A 13,306-nucleotide genomic window follows, 5' to 3' on the forward strand; every position below is an offset into this window, starting at 1 on the left:
TAAATTAGCGTGAGTGGTCAGTGAAGTGTCCCGAAACTTTCTGCCAAATTTCACTTTTTAGCCAGGCGTTCTATGGGCCGCCATAGACTCCAATGGCGGAAGTATAATAATAGGAAAAGGTAGTAACTCTACTAACTGACATTCATCACATACATTTAGCCTACATAATTAAATGGTAAGCCTAAATAAACTACTCGTAATTCAGTTATAATTCAGTTATTCTGTTTTGTATTCGGCGGTGAAAAAGTTGAACAGATAACAGAAAAGAATTGCATCCATTTTGACAGTTGCAAAATTATGAAAATAGATAAAATGTTGTAGCCTGACGTTTAGCCATACTCAATTCTAGTCAGAAAATGAGTCTGATACTGCTCCATTGGGATGTAATTATGGGGCGTGTTTCAACTGATACAGGGGGGGGTGCCTCTGCACTCAATTGGATAGACCTAACCAATTAGAGCAACGAAATAACTTACCGTGAGATGTAGGAAGAACACACGAACGAACCATCCTTCTTCTCCACAAATGCCTGAACATTGTTTTCTGGTCTTCCTAAAAGTTATTGTGCCGTCAATATCTCCTACAACACTCATTAGCGAAATCTAAGAGATACTAGTAGGTTAGGCTATCAGGAAAAAAATGATAGCCTATATCCCCCGTTTTTTTTTAAAAAAAATTCTGTTGAACACTGATATGCTACAAACATGTTATAAACAGCTGGGAAAGACTGTCGCAAATCCCTCAAGCAGGTGACAACATGTCACAATGCAACACACTGTTTTCCCTTGATGAAAGTGAAACCATCAGTTTTCCCACATCTCAACTTTGGCCAAAGTTTTCAGAAATAGGCCAATCGTTTTCAGTGATAAAACCTCATTGAAATAATATGCATTTTCCATATGGGGTCTTACAGTAGAAGCCATCTGTCTCCTTCTAGCCACAGCGTTTTTGTTGCAAACATAATGAACCTAAGCATGCTCAGATGACGTGATAGACAAGGCGCTGTTGCTCACCTGTCCATCATCGTAAAGCATGATTTGATTGGTCCGCCAGATTTGGGTCGAGCATAGTTGCTCCCATGGAGGTATTGGTTGCTCCACAACAAGACCGAACTTCCCAACCTCAAATGTTGTGGACGGGACTAAGTTTGGCTGGCACCCAGGCTAAAACTGTTGATGTTGGATATAAGGAACTATAGCAATTTTCATTGTATCGCTTGACAAGGTGTATACTTTGAAGGTATTGTGTACTTTGTCCATCTCTGGTTCTAAAGCATGTTGTGTTGTAAAGCAATGCTAAAGTGCTGATTCAGTAAGGTGTGGTAGGCCTACACCTTTATAGTTGGCAATAAAAGTATCCCTATCTTACCTAATTTATCAGATAGCTCACCCATCCTAGCTCTGATAGTTTGCAATTAAATGATGTTGAATCAGAACCACCCATTACTAGGATTAGGTCTTTGAGAGTTTTGGTAAGACTTGCACTTTTTTGTGACTCAAGATTAACAAGGCTAAGGGACCGTTCGTTATTTATAAACGGGGCCACCGGAGGAAAATAGGGGAGGGTCATGTCTTTTTATTCTTTGTTGAGGGGAGGGTCACCTTTTTTTGTCTAGGAGGGGGGGTCACCCATCTTTTGTATTAATGAAAACAGCAAAAAATCAAAGTGGCTTGTTTGATTGTTGATTTCTGTCACCATATAACGTTCTCTTTCGTTCCATAGCTCTGTCAACATTGAACAATGAAAATAAGAGAGATTTCCTGGGTTTCTCACGCAAAATACGGAACAGCCTATATCCATTTGGTCAACAAAAGTAGCCTACTTTATCCAGCCCTAAAACAGCCTATATCCATTTGGTCAAATAAAAAGCTTTGGTTTACTTTGGTTTACTTGTAGTTTACTGTGTAGCCTATCCTAACTTTAAACAGTGTGCATGCTTATAAAGCATACTTGTGCTTCATTCATCCACACATCCAGCTCCCAACGTTTTGACAAGCATTTCTACTAATTGACCTTGTTCCTGCCCATCTCTAGCTTTGCTGTCTCCATCCTTTCTGTTTTTGTTGTTTGCAAAAAAATATATAGTAGCCCCTATTTATTGGTAACCAGCAACAAGTGCAATTTGTTAATCGCTGTCATTCTCTCTCGTGCCAAAAAAAATGTGTTACGGTCCAAGTAGTGCGTAATTCTGCTTCATACAGTTGAACAAATACATTGGTCATATAAATAGCCAGTTTATGGTCTACAGTGTAGAGTTGGTAAGTTATGGTAGGCCAACTTGGAGTGAATATACAGGGGGATTTCTTTGGCTCTTAGCCTGGCAGGTGCGCACATAGACATAGCCTACGGCCGAACACTGCAAGCGCCAATGAATCGTGCTCTCACGACAACCACGTCGTTAACTTAAATAGGCCTACTGTAGGTTAACATCACTCTGAGTTCGCATTTAAGCAAGCAAAACGATGATTTGAATACATCTGTTTCTCTGGAAGGGCAAGGGGTAACAACAGGACAACACAGAGACAGGCCAGAATGCAGAACTAATGTTATGAGAGTATTACAGTAATATGGGATATTCTACGGGAAAATATTAAAACGGCAAGACAGTGGGGAAAAGTTAAAATGATATAGGCCTAAACCCGGAAAAATTTGGCATGTTAGGTATTTTTCGGTCCCTGTGATTATTTGTGAAATTGTGCAAACGGCCTTTTCAAGTCATTTGAGAAAGAAGGAGTGTAGTCAAGCTCCCAAATTGACGCTCGTCTGAGAAATTGAGTTTTGGACAATGTTCAGCTTCGGCAGCTTTACAATGACTGAGGAAGCCTAGAGACGAGTCCATAGCAACAAGTTCATGTGTTGAATTTGTTATTACCCAGTGTGCTTTGTTGAATGGTCTCAATGTTTTATTGTTTTATTTCATGTGAATACTTACTAGAGGAGTAACTTATTTCAAGTAGGTATGCAGTTGCAGGAAGTGTGCATTTAGTTTCCATGCTTATTGTGTTTCCACAACAATGTTAGTGAGTAAATCTACTATCTTGGTGAAGTGTGATGTGTAAGATCAGAAAGCAGAGGGTGAGTTTAGAAAGATTGCTTAAGTCGATGTCTTTTCATAGCGCTTTACAGCGTGGGCGGAAGATATCGACAATTGGCCGGGGAGGGTCATGTCTTTTTTAAAAAGACTGCTGGAGGGTCGTTGAAAATGTTCTTGCAGGCTGGGGAGGGTCATGCAACTTTTGATTGAAGCACTCAAAATCCCTCCAGTGACCCCGTTTATAAATAACGAACGGTCCCTAACCAACTATTCTGATTGATTTGCTTATTAATTTGCTGATATTGCTGGCTTTGCCCATCGCTTTAAGAATGTGGACAAATGTGTCCTTGAGTTATCATGTCATGACAAGATCATGAAAACATCGAGCAGAACTAGTTCAGCAAGGAATAAAGGAAAGTGTTAATTTACTTTTATGGCGGACAATACATTATCTCTTACTGCATACACACAATATCTTGACTTAAAGGAGAATTCCAGTGTGATATTGACCTAAAGTGTGTTGAAACATGATACCGAGTGTGAACGTATGTCTCATAGCCCATCTCGGCTTGTCCCCTGCACTCCAAAATCTGCCGCTAGTTAGCCGATGCTACCAACAGCTTTTTCAATGGTGGTGCTTCGGCATCGGGCTAGCCATGCAAACAAATCACTGTTTTACACCATTTACGAGGCTCAATGTATCTCCACACTTCTTTGGTAGACTTCCGAGGGCCCTGACATTTAAAACGAGACATTGAGAACTTTGAAAAAGCACTGGTACTTTACTTACAAGACGATTTATGCAGACAGTATCTTCACAAAGTTTAGCGTTTGCAGCCATCTTGAATTTAGTCACGATAAGTCGAGCGACGAGTAAGAATGAACAGGTATGAAAAGGTATCAGATTCCAAAAATAATTCTGTGGAAATGCATGGATTCCAGTTGCTGCTACTGGAAGAAACTGGAATCCATGCATTTCCACAGAATTATTTTTTTGGAATATGATCCCTTATCATACCTGTTCGGCGACCCGCCTTATCACCATGGTGTTATCAATAAACATAGTAAGGTTTATCAGGACGCCCATCTTGGGATGGGCGTTTGGATATGTAGGATTAGCAACTAAATTCAGAATGAATACATTATATCTAAAACAAGATTAACAACATTGTTACCCCAATTGCACTATGAGACAATTAAATCCTGTAAATCATTTGTCAGAGTCAACATCACCTAAACATTGTTTGGGTGTTGACAAAAAGGCTTGTCAATCACAATTAGGCTGACTAATCACTTATAGACCCTGTACACAGTTCAGAGTTTTGCAGATTGACTTGCTTTCACCAAAAATGTTTATTTTGTGGCAAGGTCGTAATCATAATATATTTTGAGGGGAACAGGTTGTACTGTTACCAGCATTACACTATATGTTTTCCACATCTCTGAAACCAGTTGGAGCTGTTTTATTTCTCTGTTGCTGAGAGAGTTTCGGGTGTCAAGTTGGCAAGTCGTGTTTGGGCAATTATTGGACTGTTGCGTGCATGAGGTTTCATCTGACATTTCAGTTGGATTGCCTGAAGCTATTTGAACAATTAAGTTAGATACAGAGCCAAGACCATCATACCTCTGTGAACAAAAACAGTGCTAAGCATTGTCCATCAAACACAGATAAGCCAATAGCCGCCACACGGGGACAACTTCAGCCTTAAACTCCATAGAGCTGCAGTATAAGCTGTGATTTTTGGTGAGTGGATGAGATTTTATAGAGATGTAAATTGAAAACAATGGCAAAACAATACGCATGGGATTAATGCAACACTGATACGTGGAATGTTTGCTTTCAGTCTTGTTTGATCTCTCTGTAAATGGTTTTGAATTAAGTTCCCTCCTCTCGACTCCCCCCAAGCGGATTTCTGCCCGCATGAAAACATTTACTGACATAAGACAAGACATTACCATAGGTTATCCATGAATAAATCCGCCTATCAGACTTTGTGTTGTGTTTTTCTCAGAAATGCCAAGACCCAAGGCCAACTGTTAATGTGTGTCTGTGAGTTAATTACAGTATGACAAAGAATTACATCCTATTTGAGTCCCTGGAAACAACAGATCCTGTTTTACCACAGTTTTATAGCCTTGCATGCACATTTTCCCAGACTCAAATTCTGTGGGCAGGGTAATTTATGGCTGGCTTTCAGACTGGGATATAATATATTTAAAAACTTTGATCAATGGACCTCATGCACAGAGAGCTCTTAAGCCAGTTCATTTATTTCCGGTGGAGCGTTAGCTGTGTTGTAACGTCATCTTCTGTTATATTCGGCTCATTACGTGTTCACTCTGACACTGAATATCTGAAAACACACGCATGTTTCTACATCCATTAGTCAATACAATTCATCAGTACTAGAGATGCACCGGTTTTTCATTTCACCTGTCAATACCGATTTTAGTCGATTCATTTTAATATAGAAATTGAATCAACTTTTCAATAATGGAATGGCTGTTCAAAAATGGAACAGATGAGGAAGACAGATTCTTCTTCAAGTCTAACTTCAGCTGCAGTATCAAACTATAATGCTTCCCAGTGTGGGACATTCATACACTACTAAATGCAACAACCATTTTCTTGTTCTCACATCCAATATCCAACTAAAAATACAAAAACAATTTCCATGATGCATTTGAACATGCTACCATTGAACATATTTTCATATGCATTAATGCATATGCATTTGCAAACACAGGGGAGGAGGTACTCTGCCATGTGTAGCCTATGCGGTGAAAAAGTCTGCCTGTTAAAAACAGATGTAATCCAAATTCGGTTAAATGCGTCAATTAGAGAAACTTTCAGAGACAGGTGAATCAGTATTCAGAGCATCAGTTTTCTTCATTGTAGGCTACTATGTCAAAAGCAACTTTAACTTTGATTTGATTAACTATTCACTGCATCCGTCATAGCCCTAGCCTATGTGCAGTAAATAGGAGATGAGAACTAAGGCCTACTCTGTGCACCTGGTGTGAAACAGGCCTTAGCCTATTCACTTATCTATCGACTTATCTAACTCTGGGGAATAAGCTTAAGTCCCAAAAAGTCGGCATGTTCCTTTAAAAAACATGTTAGCAACAGACACTAACACCCATAGGGTTTGGCCTCCTTGCTGAGCTGTGCAATCGACACAACAATGCAAGTTACACCACTTTATTCTTTTTCAGAAACACATTTGGTGCAACATCTCCAAATTTTATAGACTACTTGAAAGATATCCTCAGAAGATATCCAGACAGAGGACAAATATTGGTAATCCAGAACATCCTCCCAGGGGGTGGTTAATAGAGTTTTGGAAATATTTGAGTTCCTACTGGAGGAGTTAGGCTACTTTGTTAATCTGCCATTATTACCTGTGGAATCACCCGAAAATGATTCTGAATCTGTGTTGTTGGCAAAGCTACAGAGAAAACCAACCCTGGTATTTCAGCAAAGCAAACATAGCAGCCTATCTAAACACATTCAGAACGTAGTAAAGAAAATTGGGGGAACTATCATACAACAAGAGCAGTACCTCAAACACCATGACATAGAAGCCTTTGTTCTTCCACCATCACCTAAAAGCCTGCTGAAGGTCTTCTTAAACCTGAGCAGTGATCAGGTCATCAGAGGAATCCACTCTGCATCTTGCACTGAAAAAGAGGAAATCAAATCCTTCCTCTCTTCTGTGGACTGCAGTGGTCTCTTCTGAGAAAGCAGATGTTCTTCTCCGAGTGCTAAATGACAATGATATAATTTCTAAATTTGCTCCAAGCCAGCTGGAGCAACTCATAGACTGTAAAAAATAACAACAATATGCAACTACAAAAGATACAGTGGTTTCCTTGTGAGAATCCATATGCTGTGACCTGTATGGATTCAAGAGGAATGAAGATCAAGAAAATCAAGAAGAAACAGGAAAACAGACATTTTTATAAACCATGTAAAATTAGACATTCAATTTACTGTACTGTTGTTGGGCATGTTATGCCAGTTGTTGCTGAGCTAAATGAGAAAGTATGCAAACAACTGGGACTATTGAATCCACCACCAGCTGAGAAAGTCATTGAGAATCTATCGGTACTAAACTCAATGTCACAAACTACACCTGACCTGGGCAAAGATGTCAAATTCAAAACAAAGTCCTTTTAGGGAGGTGTTGAAAAAAAAATCTGTGCCTTGGCTCTGGATTCACAACCACTTTGTACCACCTTGTGATGTGGTTTTGGCATATCCCCCTGAATTAGATCTGAGTTCTTACATTGACAGGGTCCCAGAGGAGTACCTGCCGTTTGACGTCTTACTGAGAGAGTTTGGAGTGAAGTTAACCCTTTCAGAAGATGAGATTGAGAAAATACTTCATGATGTCAAGCAAAGGATTGATCAAAGAAATCCTCCCTTTGAAAACCCACTGAGCTGAGGTTGTCCATAAATATCCTGAATTGGTTGCACAAAGAGAAAAAAACTGCCAGGGATGATACTCCAGTACCAGTAATGGCTGAAAACCAAACATTCACTTTGCAGCCTGCCTCTAAGACTTTGTTCTGTGATATGAGTAAAGAGGTGTTAACAGACTTGAAGGAAGACCAAGAAGAGTTTTATGTCATTCATGAAGAGGTACTTCCTGTGACAGCGGAGTGGCTGAACATACCCCTCCTCAGCACGCGTATCCTAAACCCAGAGTTCATTGGAATAGAGCAGTGTGGTCAGACAGAACCCATAACTCAGAGAATTAAAAACATCCTGAAGGAGTAAGATGAGGACAGTGACATTTTCAAAGAGCTCCTACAAAATGCTGAGGATGCTGGTGCTAGAACTTGCAGATTCATGGTTGATTTCAGGGAGCACAAAGACATTGGGATGTCCCTGTGTAATGGCCCTTGTCTTTGGACATTCAAAAAATGTGGAATTGGATTCAATGCAGTATATCATGTGACTGATGTTCCTTCAATATTGAGTGGAGAGAATCTCCAGATTTTTGATGCAAATGTAACACATTTGAAAAAGTTAATTAAAAATAAAGGAAATCCTGGAATCAAACTGAACGCGTTCCAACAGAGAATTTCCAAAAGGTTTCCAGGACAGTTCAAATCATATGAAGGCATTTTTGATTGTGATTTCTCTGAGAAAAACACTCAAAAATTCTACAAGGGCACACTAATAAAGCTGCCCTTTCGCAGTCCAGAGGAATCCAACATTTCAGAAATCAGTACAGAGGTGTATGACACAGATCGTATTATGGCTTTTCAGAAACACCTGACTCATAAATCCCAAACTCATCTGCTTTTTCTGAGAAATGTAGATGTCTCTTTTCAGACTTTGCCAGAGAATGCCACCACACCTCCAACAAAAGAGCAAATAAAGAATAACTCTCGTTCAGATCACAAGAAAAGTTGTGGACACGATTCCAATATCTGGAAGACCAAAAGACAGTCAAAGAAAGTCTGTTGCCTCTTTGATGCAACATCATACCAAGTGTGCTGATATAATTGATGGTTCTGCTGCAAGTATTAGTGAAATAATTCAAAACAATGTTGATTTGCATGATGTCCAGTACTGGCTTCTTTATTCTTGTTTCGGCACTCACAGTTCACTAAAAATGGTCAAAGAAGAAAATGAGCTGAACATATTCTCTGTGCCAATTGGGGGACTAGCTGTTCCTTTGCAAGAAGAACCCCAGACTGGGAAATGGGCAGTCAAGAAGAGCATCTTAGTTGGGCAGGCATTCAGTTTTCTGCCTCTATCAATCGAAACTGGTCTCCCTGTCAATATCAACGGTTCATTTGCTGTGATGTCAAACCGTAAAAGTCTATGGGACAATGGTAAAGACCCAGTCAGACCCAGTGACATGGATGAAATGTTGTAAGTCCTTGCTGAAGACCCAGATGGTTTGATCCTCTTCCTGAAACATGTGAAGAAAATAGAGTTCCATACAATCAGCCCTGACTCGGACAAACTTCATACAGAATATTTGATTGAAAAGCAGTTATCTGAGGAGAGCAGCATTAAGAGAGCAAACTTCAAGTTCAAGTTCAAGTACAAAAGTCCCCGGTCCCATGCCAGGTCATCTATGACATGCATATAGCCTCATCAGATTCAAAAGACGAAACATGGAGTCAATGGGTCATTGCAGAACAGTTTGGCTCCTTTAGACCCAGGCTATTCTGCTCCCTTCCTCTGCCTGGGGAGACTGGTCTGCCAGTTCATGTCAATGGGAATTTTGAGGTTGACCCTTCTAGAAGGGACCTATGGAAAGAGGATGCAGTGAGTCCTAAGACTGAATGGAATGAATCACTCATGCTGGACATTATTTCACCCCTGTATGCGGATCTGTTAAAGCACATACAAATGACCATTAGAACAGGAACCCCTCTGAATTTATGGACATTAGATTCCTCATTTCTGACATTTTTCCCATCTATCTCAGAAGACGTTAAGCAAGAATGGCATGCAATGATGAATCATGTATACAGATCTATACATGAAAGAGATCTCTCTGTGATCTCTCTGTGATGACCTGTTTTACATACTTCCCATCAGCAGTTGGCAGAGGAAACACCTTCAATGGCATTGAATTAAAAAAATACAGTCAACTGGTCAAATGTTCTCAAGCACAATCCTATGGATTCTCCTCATTTTAGTGATGAGTTGGAAGCAGATCTTTTTGAAATTTTAGAGGACACTGGAATGAGTGTTGCTCCTTGGTCTCAGAAGATGAAGAAGATATCTACAGGTTTTAAGACAGCAGGTGTGGAAGTGATGATGCTGTGCCCCAAAACAGTGCGGGAGTACAGTACTTGAAGGCAAAACCTCTAAAGGATTCTTCAAAAACATTGGCAGCCTTACATTTACCTGTTGATCACACACTCATTAAAGAAAATTGGCGATGCCACTTACTCCTAAAGTTCTGTATGGAAGATACTTAGATGCCCCAGGCTCAGCGGACTTTTTGGCCCTGATCCACTCCTTTGACCTCAAACTGGTTCAAAGCCCACCAACTCACAAAGCTGGCAAAGAGCTTGACTTGATCTTCACTGAACTGCAGCACAGACACCCTCACTTCCATCTTTCTGACCACTTCTTCCAGTTCAATGTCAGCCTGACAGAACAGCCTCGGCTCCTCAGCCGATGGTTTTGGCCAACATGACCTGTCTCCCGCTTCTCCTCTGTGGTTGCCTGACCTCCACTCAACAACTGGAGGTTAATGAGGCCACAGAGCTTCCACACTGACCTCGTGTCTAGAAGCTGTGCCCTCTTACCACAAGGCCAGCTCGATCCAAACACTCTCATCCATGGCTAAATGATACCATCCGATCATGGCGCGCATCAAACTCAGAACTGCAGAGGAAATGGCACAAATCCAAACTAACTGATGACCTCAAAACTATCAGACACTCCTGACCTTCTCAGCCAGCATCACTGCTGCTAAGGCGGCTTTCTACAATGACAAAATCAACAGCGCTACAGACCTGAAAACTTTTCTCAACCTTCATCCAGTACTCAACCCTCAGCTGCCTCCTCCTCCATCCAGCCTTACTGCAGACAGAACAAACAAAGTGGCGGCAATCAGCAGTCAATTCTCTACATGCCCACTCAATGCATCTGACTCAGATACCGACTCCTACAACCTCTAGGGACTGCTGGAACATCTTTTTCAGCATTCACGCCTCTCTCGAGAGTGAAGTATCTAGACTCCTGACATGCAGCCGTCCTACCACATGCTCGCTGGACCCTATACCTACTGAGCCTACTTCAGTCCATCAGCCCGACCATCGCTCCAGCTATCACACATGTGATCAATGCCTCGCTAACCTCCGGCACATTTCAACAGCGTTCAAAATGGCCCGGGTAACACCGTTATTTAAGAAAGCTTCTCTCAACCCTGCTCAAGTCGAGAACTACCGCCCTGTCTCACTCCTGCCTTTCCTATCCAAAGGCATTGAACGAGCAGTCTCCAAACAGGTCTCTGACTTCCTTTTCACAGAACAACCTCCCTGGATCCAAATCAGTCTGGGTTCAAAGCTGCCACTCTACCGGAAAACGGCTCTGCTGTCTGTAACAGAAGCCTGAAAAGCCAGCCAGGCACCGCCGGGTCATCAGTACTCATTCTGCTTGACTTATCGGCTGCCTTTGACACGGTTAATCACCGCGATCCTTTCTTTATACCGCTAACATGGGAATCTCGGTTCTGCTCTCTCCTGGTTTGAATCCTACCTCACAGGACGCTCGTTTAACGTATCATGGCTTGGCTCAGTGCTGGGCCCCCTTCTTTTTGCTATCTACACCACCTCCTTGGGACAGATTATCCGTTCGCATGGCTTCTCATACCACTGCTATGCAGACGACACACAGCTCTATCTGTCCTTTCCACCTGATGACCCCTTGGTTTCAGCACGGATCTCGGATTGCCTCAGACATAGCTAGATGGATGAAGGCACACCACCTCCAGCTGAACCTCTCAAAGACTGAACTGCTGGTCCTCCCAGCTAAACCTACCATACACCACGACATCAACATCAAAGTTGACTCCCTGTCTGTTTCACCTACCAGGACTGCAAGAAATCTAGGAGTTGTTCTCGACAACCAACTAAACTTCTCAGATCATGTTGCCTCAGTCGCCTGGTCATGCCGTTTCGCACTCTACAACATACGGAAAATCAGGACTTACTTGACTCAAGATGCTACCCAACTTCTGGTTCAGGCAATAGTCATCTCATTAATCGACTACTGCAATGCCCTCCTGACAGGTCTCCCCAGCCTGCGAAAGTGAAACCACTTCAGATGATCCAGAACGCTGGGCGGCGCGCCTGGTCTACAACCAACCCAAAGGGCACATGTTACCCCGCTGCTCATCCAGCTACACTGGCTACCTATGGCGGCCTGCATCAAATTCAAGGCTCTAACGCTTGCCTACAAAGTAGTCTCCGGTTCTACTCCCACCTACTTGAATGCCCTCATACAGACATACGCTACCTCCAGACCGCTGCACTCCTCAGATTTAACGACGTCTAGCTCTACCATCGGGTACGATCAAGCCAATCCAAACTTTTCTCATCTGTTGTTCCTCGTTGGTGGAACACACTGCCAGTTCCTACAAGGGCAGGGACATCCTTCTCCATTTTCAAAAAACTCCTGAAGACCCAGCTCTTTAGAGAACATCTCCTCTCCTCACACTTACGACAAGTCTTACTGATCCTAGCACTCACCAGCCGTCTTAAACTGACAAGTAACTGTTAAAAACAACACTCACTGATGCACTTATTCTTACTGTACTCTAATGTTTTTAAATTGTCCTAAAATTGTTGAGAATTGCTCTAAAACTTAAACTGTTTACCATGTTGTTAGTCGCTTTGGCTAATGTAATGTAATGTGATGCAATGTGATGTAAAAGATATTGATGAAAACAACATTAACTCTATCAATGGACTTCCTCTTCTCCTTACTCAAGATCAGACACTAAGGGTTTTGATCAGATTCTCCAAGGCAGTATTCTAGCTTTTGGGATATATTTGAGGGACAAAGAGCAGTCTTTGCAGATTATGACAGTAACGTATGGCACAGTGAAATACTTCAAACGGGTGGTTATCTTCAGAAATTGACAATATCTGTTGCATCAAAATACTTGATACCTGTACTGAAAGAGCTTCAAATTGAAGACAACCCCCCTGCTTGGCTGAAGCGCCTATGGGAATTCTTTGAGGAACAAATCAAACTAGAGGTCATCAAAGATGGAGAATCAAATGACACTTTCAGTGAAATCAAGAAAGCCTTCTTTGACTCTCCTGTTCTTCCAGTCATCAGCCTAAGCTGAAATAACAAACATTTTCTGAAACCAATGAAGGATCTTTCAAGTGTTATTTGGAAATTAGATGGGAACATTTCATCTATCTTAGTCAAATTAGGTCTCACAACATTAAACTGTTCATTTTTTCAATGTTTCAATGAAGTGATTCATGATCATTTGGTGCCTGAGCTCTTCCAGCCAGGTAACAGCAATGATGTTTTGGAACAAGTTTTCCAGATTCCACACTCAATATTCAAGAACCTGTCTGAAGATGACTTGGTTGATCTTCAGGAATTTCTTCAAACTGGAATTAACACTTCCAAAAACTCCCAGGAATACCTGAGAAGGTTTAAGTCATTGCCACTGTTTCAGACCATGCAGGGTGAGGGAGAGAGCATTGAGGGACAGGATGTGTTTGTCTTGAATACAGACTACAATACCACATTTCCAGATTTGTTTA

The 13,306-nt window shown here is 41.5% G+C and overlaps 1 pseudogene; it reads left to right on the plus strand.

The window, feature by feature from the left end:
* Positions 1-6,950: 6,950 nt before the first annotated feature.
* The window catches only part of LOC125298844, a 10,358-nt pseudogene continuing 4,002 nt past the window's right edge, over positions 6,951-13,306 (plus strand).

This window comes from Alosa alosa, chromosome 8, assembly GCF_017589495.1.
Source record: "Alosa alosa isolate M-15738 ecotype Scorff River chromosome 8, AALO_Geno_1.1, whole genome shotgun sequence".
Taxonomy (NCBI): Eukaryota; Metazoa; Chordata; class Actinopteri; order Clupeiformes; family Clupeidae; genus Alosa; species Alosa alosa.